Here is an 8,414-nt window from a genome sequence, read left to right as displayed (position 1 = left end):
ATCATTGTATTTATGAGCCCACAATGTCATCACTCCTCCTTTTGGCATGAGAGAAGGGTTTTTTTAAACAAAATGAACATTACGTTGACTTATGGACAACTATCGGAACATCAACAACGACCCAGTTATTACAGATCCCTCCAGGGATGACAAAGTTTCCAGAATCCTCCTCTGCATCCTCTTCCATAATAGCAACAACTTTCTCGTCTTGGACGGTGTGGATGAACCCACCACTCTGAAACAACCCAAACTTGTTGAAAGTGCCAGAAGAATACCCTATGCCAGCCCTGGATTTATTGTCTTCTATCTTGATCATTTGTCCTAAACCAGTATTTGTGCCATGCTCAATGGCCAACTTCGCATCATTGTAGGACGCAAATGAAGAAGTTCCTTTCTTAGAAGGCTCAGCAATAGATAAAGCTTGGAACGGCGTCCCAACTTCATCCTCAGCGTCTATATAATAAAAGGAAGACAGATGGCTAATCAGGAGAGCCTTCTCTCCCCCTACTACCACCAGCTTTTTGTTCTTGACAAATTTCAATTTCTGGTGTAGGGTGGATGTCACGGCGCCTGCCTCGTGAATCCATGGTCTGCCCAACAGACAGCTATATGATGGATGGATATCCATGATCTGAAAAGTGATCTGGAAATCACTTGGTCCAATCTTGACTGGGAGTTCAACCTCTTCAATCACCGTCTTGTGGGATCCATCAAAAGCTTTTACCACCACTCCACTCTGCCTCATGGGAGGCCCCTGGTATGACAATCTGGCCAGAATGGACTTTGGCAACACATTCAGTGATGATCCAGTGTCTACCAGCACATTAGACATGGCATCATCCTTGCAGCTCATAGATATGTGAAGTGCCAAATTGTGGTCTCTTCCCTTCTCAAGGAGATCAGCATCACAGAAACTCAGATTGTTACAAGCGGTAATGTTTGCAACAATACTATCAAATTGTTCTATTGTGACATCATGATCCACATACGCCACATCCAACACCTTCTGCAGAGCTTCACGGTGTGGTTCTGAATTCATTAACAAAGATAACACATAGATCTTTGACGGTGTTTGTAGAAGCTGATCTACAACATTTTATTCACTCCTCTTGATGAGCCTCAGCATCTCATCACAGTCTTCTTTCATTATGCCATTCCGGCCAGCAAAGACAGGAGTTCTTACAATGGTGGCAGGTTTATTGGCAACAAGTGCCGGATTTGGAGCAACAGCAGCGTTTCCAACCGGGCGCATAGCACAATCAGCGACATCAGCCCTTCTGGTGTCAGTCTGAGGTTTCGGCGGAGCCGAGAAAACATGACCACTGCGGGTCAGGCCGCTAACATCAGTGATATTAACAACAGAGGTAGAGGGTCGGGGCACCTCCTTCCCATCTTCTAATGCCACAACATTGTAATGATAGGGGACAGCTTTACCAGAAGAATATGGCACAGGGCCAGCCGGTTTAATTATCAAAGTGGGAGAAGCCTTCTGTTTGCTGCCATCATATAGGATGACAACAGGCTCTGGGATCCGAAACACTGGAGATACCATATTGACTTCATCATCTACATCGCGATTATGAAGTATTTCAATTACACCTTCATCCAGCATTTCTTGGATGTCTTTGCGGACTTGGCGACATCCCCTTTGATTGAAAGTGCAGACACGGCATCTGTCATGGTCGTGCTCGTAGTGACTGTTATAGCGGGGTATTCGTTACCATTAGAGATATTGACTAAATCCAAGGTAAACCATACAAGTCGAGTCTCCACCGCACTTCTATTTATCCAAAGGAATGGTTAGAAAGCGAACAATAACCTAAAAGTTTTATCAAATCAAAAACTAGTAAAACTGTCAGAGATCGGGGTAAGGGGGTTGGTTATGCAATGGGAAGGTTTTAAGCACCCAAAACATCCTAGGTACTTCTAGGGAGCCCTTTTCATACTTGTTGTAAGGTTGGTATTTTGTGAAAATTTGTTTGTGCAAACATGATTGAAGAGATGAGAAGAGAATATACAAGTTTATCTATATTTTTGTGTTTGGATGGATAAACCCATTGCCTACGTACCATCTTAAAAAAGATTAGGATCAAAACCTCGTAGTTCGGGGTAAAAATCTCAAAAATGAGTTGGTGAATTGATTGGTCCAAAAGCCTTAAGGTCTTTTGTTATCCAAGGGAGAAAACTCAACCTAAAACCACAAATCCACCATGTGAGGATAGCTTTAACATGCTAGTGAGGGGTTAACCCTATAATAAGCATGGAAGACTCATTGTCCATCACTAAGGATATAGGTGAGTATTACATCTACCTCAAGGATAACTCAAACCTAATAGCTAAAGGTTATGAAAAGTTTTTGATTAAGAAAGTGGCCATTGAAACCACAAAAGCATTTGAATGAGTTATGTTTACCAATGAAAAGTATGTACAAAATATGGTCAAAGTTGATTTAGAAGTTCAATTCAAAATAAGTGTTATGAAAAGAAAGTTTGAAAATCAAAAGTATAAGGCTTAGGTTTCTGATGTTTGAAAACAAGTGTTAAATGTTTGCACAAAAGTTTTGGCTTGGGTTAGAGTGGAGGGAAGAAGAAGAATGGCTAAAGTCCTAATCATACAAGAGATAAGGGATAAGAAACAAGACCATAAATGGAGTTCCTCTCTTGAGATCATATTGATGATCCAAGTAGCTCTCACCCTTTGGAATATGCAAGCAAAATAATAGTAAGCTTCAAGCAATCATCAAACAAGCCTCTTAAGAGATCCTCAATGTATCTTGTATCTTTCACTTTGGATGAACATGGCAATGGTTCTTCTATTTGAGCTCTCATCGGATTCCCTAGCACAAGAGCACACACATCAAAGAGTTTTATAAAGCAAATCAAGAATGGACAAGAGTGAGTTTAGAGGTTTGGTCCTTCTAATCCATCTTCAACATTAAGGTCCTTTTACTCCAAATTGCATAGGGAATATCCTAGAAACTAAGTCCATTTGTCCATTTCTTTGCATTTGGTCCACAACAATCAAAACAAAACACAAGCACAATAATATATACACAATTATGTGCTCAAGTGAGCAAAAGGCAAATTGCATTAACATAAACATGTGCTCAAGTGAGCAAAGGGGGAAAAGCAAATGAATAATATGTATAAGAATGGTAAATTGCATAAAAGTAAAGAGCAAGAATTAAATGTTAATGGTCAATGGTTAGTGTTAGATGTTAGTGTGCCATAAGGCAAATTTAGCGTTATGTTAAGCAATCGTAATTGGACTTATGTAGAAGTCACAACTATCTGAGGCCGGTCAATAATAATGTAGGCAACAACACAAGTTAGAGGTCTTGATTAGTGAATCAAACTCCAACAACTTGCCATGCCAAAAAGAAGATGAGAAATGATCTTGTATTGATTTAGGTCCTTTGCATGATTTAGGAAGCAATCTATCCTTAATGCAAAGTCATTCACTTGATCATTTGATCAAGATGAATTAGATTTGAAAAGAAGAAGAAGAAGAAATAGAAATGAAGAATTAAAGTGCATTAAATGAAATGGAATGTACCAATCAACAAATGTTGACCAAAGATAGGGAAGATCAAGGTCAAACAATAGAAACAGAAGCAAAATGAAGATTGGAAGTCAAGAAATAAACAAAATATTTTTGGCATTTTTAATATTTAAAATAAAACTTGAATTAAAATAATAAAGAAAGGTCAAACTTCAAATCAACTTTGAAAAGTCCAAGTGAATTATCCCATGTTCAACAAGGTTAAACAAAGTTTGACAAAAAAATTCAGCATTTTTAAAAGTCAGAAACTATTTTTAATCAATTAAAAATGCATAAAAATAACCTAATTGAACTAGAATCTCAAATAAATCTCAAATCAATTAATAAATTGATGAGAATATTTTTCATAGATCTATCATCATTCAAAGAGGTTGAGAAAATATTTTTGTATTTTTTGAATATCAAAAACTATTTAAAATGAATTAAAAATAACCAGAAAAGAGAAAATTATTAAAAAATAGCAAATGATAAAATAAAAAATATTAAAAATCATTCTTAGAAAAAAGAAATTAAAAGAGAAATAGTGCAATTGGTCCCATAATTTTTGGACCAATAATAAAAGAGATATGGATTTTAGAAATAAAATGGAATTAAAAGAAATAAAAGAAAATAGAAATCAGAAAATGAAAATTAGAAAAAAGGAGAGGCGTTGGATGATGGCTCATTAATTGAGCTGGCACATCACATGGCCCTCAGCGCGTTTCCACAATACATCCAAGTCAATGCATCCACACACGGTTTAATAAAAAGTCATAACAATGGACTGCTGAGATTAGATCTGGAAATGGAAATGGATGGTCCAGATCTGATCTGGAGACCAGACGGTGGCCAGCGCCACCGTCTTCTCCAGCAAGCTCCGGTGGAGACCAAAAAACACAGAGATTCAAATGTTAACTAAAATGCACGATCCAGGCACCATTCGAAAGGTGAAGTGATGTACATCACTCCTATGCCACTCAATTCCACTCTAGATTCCTATTAAGAGAGAAATCAGAGATGGAAGTTTGGTGGTGTTCAACTGAACTTGCTCGATTCCAACAATTAAACACACAATAATGATGCCTCTATAGAGAGGACTTCAGACAACACAAGATCAAGGCAAATGGAGCAAAGTATGATGACATTCGAAGCAAATTTCAGTCGAGCAAAACCTTTGGATTGTGAAGAATGGAGTCACTCTCTTTGGTTCCTTTTGCAAACAGAAGCTTTAATGGATCAAATGAAGAAGGTCTAGGAACTTTAGATCTTAAAATTCAACCAAATGCAATTGAATTTCATATCTGAATTTTTAGAGAAAACTGAAGTTTGTTCCTTTGGTATGGGTGGGGATTCAATTCAGCAGGGATTTAGGCACCATTAGGTTGAAGAATTGTGAAGGCAAGGCATGGTATTTATAGATGGAGAGAGCTGAATGCATGAGCTAACTCGTGTGCATGGCAAATGGATTTTGAATTGCATGGGCCTGTGTAAGCATGTGGAAGGCCCAATGAGGACTGAAACAACTTGTTGAGTTCATGTGAAAGGCAAATGGACGTGTACATTTGATGTAATCAGCTCATGCATGGCAATTGGAATAGCTTTCACAAAATGCACATAATTTTTCATGTCTTCGAAAATGATGCTTCCAAACTCCAAATGTTACCTTATGAGTATTGGTTAGAAAGCTTGTTGCATAAGGAACAAATGCTATGTTCATCAAAAATCCAATTTGGCCTTGGAAATTAGTGAAATTTTAGCTTGAAGTGTAAGCTGCAAAACATGCATATGTGAAGTTTCCAAATTTGGCCAATGTTCAAGCCCTTCGGTTTCAATGATTCAAGCTCCAAATGACAAACTCTTCAACATGAAAGTTGTAGATATTTTCAAGACAATCAATTTGGACTTAAATTTTTCACCATTTGGAGTTTTAATGAAGAAGTTATGGGCACTTGAAATTGGACTTTTTCACATTTCAATGCATTTGGCCCAAAGTGACCTATAATGTTTTGCATTATCATATGTATTTATTTTGAGATTTTGAAATTTTTCTCAACATAACATTTGAATTATACACAATAATATTTCCAATGCATTAAGTATCACCTCAAAATCATGAAAAATGAATGAGTTATGTTCTTGGGAAGTTGACCCAAAATTAGGGTTTCAGTCAAAATGACCTATAATGTCTTGGAATGGATGATGACCTTCCAAGCTTCAAATCAAATTTTGATGAACATGAAAGTTGTTCATATTGTCCTTAATAACATTGTTTCTCTTGGGGTCATCTCCATTTGACCAACACATAAAAAGTTAGGTCTCAGTGCATTTCAAAATAGTCAGATGAATTGACTGATCAACTTCTCAAGTCCACAACTCATATCATGATGAATTGATGATTGAGGACACTCAAATAAGTTCAAATATGCATGAAATTATGAATTAAATAACTTCCCTTGATTTTATTTGACCATGAGTTAAGGTTGCTTCATGGGCAAGGCATTGTTGATGATCAGATGAATTAGGGTTTCCTTGGGAAACAAACCTCAAACCCCTTGACTTGCTTTGATCAAAATGATGAATTGAGATACTTGGGAGGCATATTTGATGGATGAGAGCTTTGGTAACCATTACCATGCTTGCTTTCATCTTCTCTTGACCATATCATTGCACAAAGGATCTCCTAGAAGCTTTTAGACCTTGTGACTGCTCAAGCTACAAACAAGAAATGTTAGTGACATATTTTTTGTGCTTTTGGTTAGTAAATAAAATGAGAAAAGCAATGATATACAATTCAAGCATGCTTGGTGATCTCAAACTACTCACAAAAGGGGGATCCCACCTAAAGGGAAGGAGCCAAGTTGCTTATGATCCTTAAGGCTATGCAAATGCCATGTTATGATGCCATGAGGGATCTTAGGGTCAAAATTGGGGTCTTACAGATGCCCCTATTTAAGGTCATTCTAGCCGGAGATATGAAGGTTAAAATCTTCGTCTCGACGAGATAGAATGGGCTTAAATAATAACAAAGAGACGAATTTTGGTCCCTAAGAGACCTCATGATTCAGATATATGTATGCAAAAGGTAATACTCTGTGGGGATATGTGTCCACAAAGGAGAAAAGAAATCCGGAGAAACTGACAATCCATATGAGTAATTTACTCCATGGGACAGAGACTCTGGGACTCTTATGGGGATAGAAATGAGATAAATTGTGCGAGCGGGACACGACTTAAAACTTGCTGAGACACGAGAGAGATTCCATAAAATAAATCAATGGAAGGACTCGAGCTGACTCAAAGATGCATGTATTAGGGAATATGCCAATACAGTGGAATTATCCACAAAGGATACTTCGGATAAAAATTTGGACTCAGATGGGGAAGATCCACTAAGGAACTTCACTGGGGAACATCCAAACAGGACTCCTCCGGGGAAACACCAGGGCGAGGTATTACCGGTTACTAGGTAATAAGCTCGAAGAGACATGTGATCCGAACACCGGTATAAGGGTGAGAGAACAACATACTCGGGGAGAATGGATATCTAAGACCGGTATAAGGGTGAGAGATATCAAACATCCGAAAATCATTTGAGGAGAACCTAAAAGGTATATTTCAACTCAGGAAAATCTGACTCCACAGGGGATAAAGGTCATAATAGGGAGCAGAAGGGAAGGAACACTAGGGATACCAGTTACTAGGCATATAATAGGTGACCGACCAAGGCGTGGATTGAGGAATATTCCCAAGACACTCATCATCCAAAAGAGGGCTAAAAGCAAACTCGATTACAGGATGGACATTCGTTTCCACAAAGGGAATACGAATCTTACTCGATTGGGTAAGAATAAAGACTTAGACCAAAGAGCGCATGAGATATATTATCTATTACCGTCAGAACGTAGATAACATACTCGCATGGAAGATTATCCACAACCGGTTACTGGGTTAATGAAGGATAAATCAACCGACAGGAAAGGGCATCGGGATACCAACTACTAGGTATAAAATGATGACCAAATCAAAGGGAGAGACGATCATTGCTAACAAAAGGCAAATGAAAGATGACTCGCGGGGGATACATTGACAAAGGCAATGATCCGGGAGATATATCACCAGTTACCGGGAGATATACTCAAAAGGTAAAGGAATATCAATACCGAATATTGGATAAAGATAACTGTCAACGTGGGAATTACATCTACCAAATACTGGGTAGAAAACCACGGAAGAGTAACCGTCATCGGTTAAGATTAACAAAAAAGGTTAACTCTGGTGGGGGATAAGATAGGGTTTACAACTACCGGTATAAGGGCAGAAAACCACAGACTCCGCCGAGGAAAAAATATGGATAATTACTCGTTACTGAGCAATCATTCATCTGAACTACGGGGAATCGCCGGAAAAACACGAGAAGCCAATCTAGGATCAACTAGAGAGGCACGATGAAACAAGACTTGTCCCTATGAGGATATAACTCAATGGGGAATTCCATCCCAATATATGTGTTAGGAGGAAACAGAAACAACCATCATCCACGAGGACATAACTCAATGGGGAATATGGAAAGAAAGGTAAACACTTTTTGCTTATGGGGTTGACTCTACATGGAGAGATCAAACACAAACATCTGCTTGGGGAAGCATATTTCCAACTAGCAAGAGATAACAAACAAAGGTATATGGAAAAGAATGCAACATGAATATCTGAATGTTACAATTACTGCCCTACCGAAGAGATCCCATCTGCTGAGGAAGAAGGATCACTACTCTGCTGGAGGAAGGAGGGATGAATATCTTTACCAAACACTCTGCTCGGGAGAAAACCACAAAAGGCTCTAGAGGAAGAGGATACAAGCATGCCAGGAATATGAA

Source organism: Lathyrus oleraceus, chromosome 3, assembly GCF_024323335.1.
Source record: "Lathyrus oleraceus cultivar Zhongwan6 chromosome 3, CAAS_Psat_ZW6_1.0, whole genome shotgun sequence".
Classification (NCBI taxonomy): domain Eukaryota; kingdom Viridiplantae; phylum Streptophyta; class Magnoliopsida; order Fabales; family Fabaceae; genus Lathyrus; species Lathyrus oleraceus.
This window is presented reverse-complemented; position numbering follows the sequence as displayed.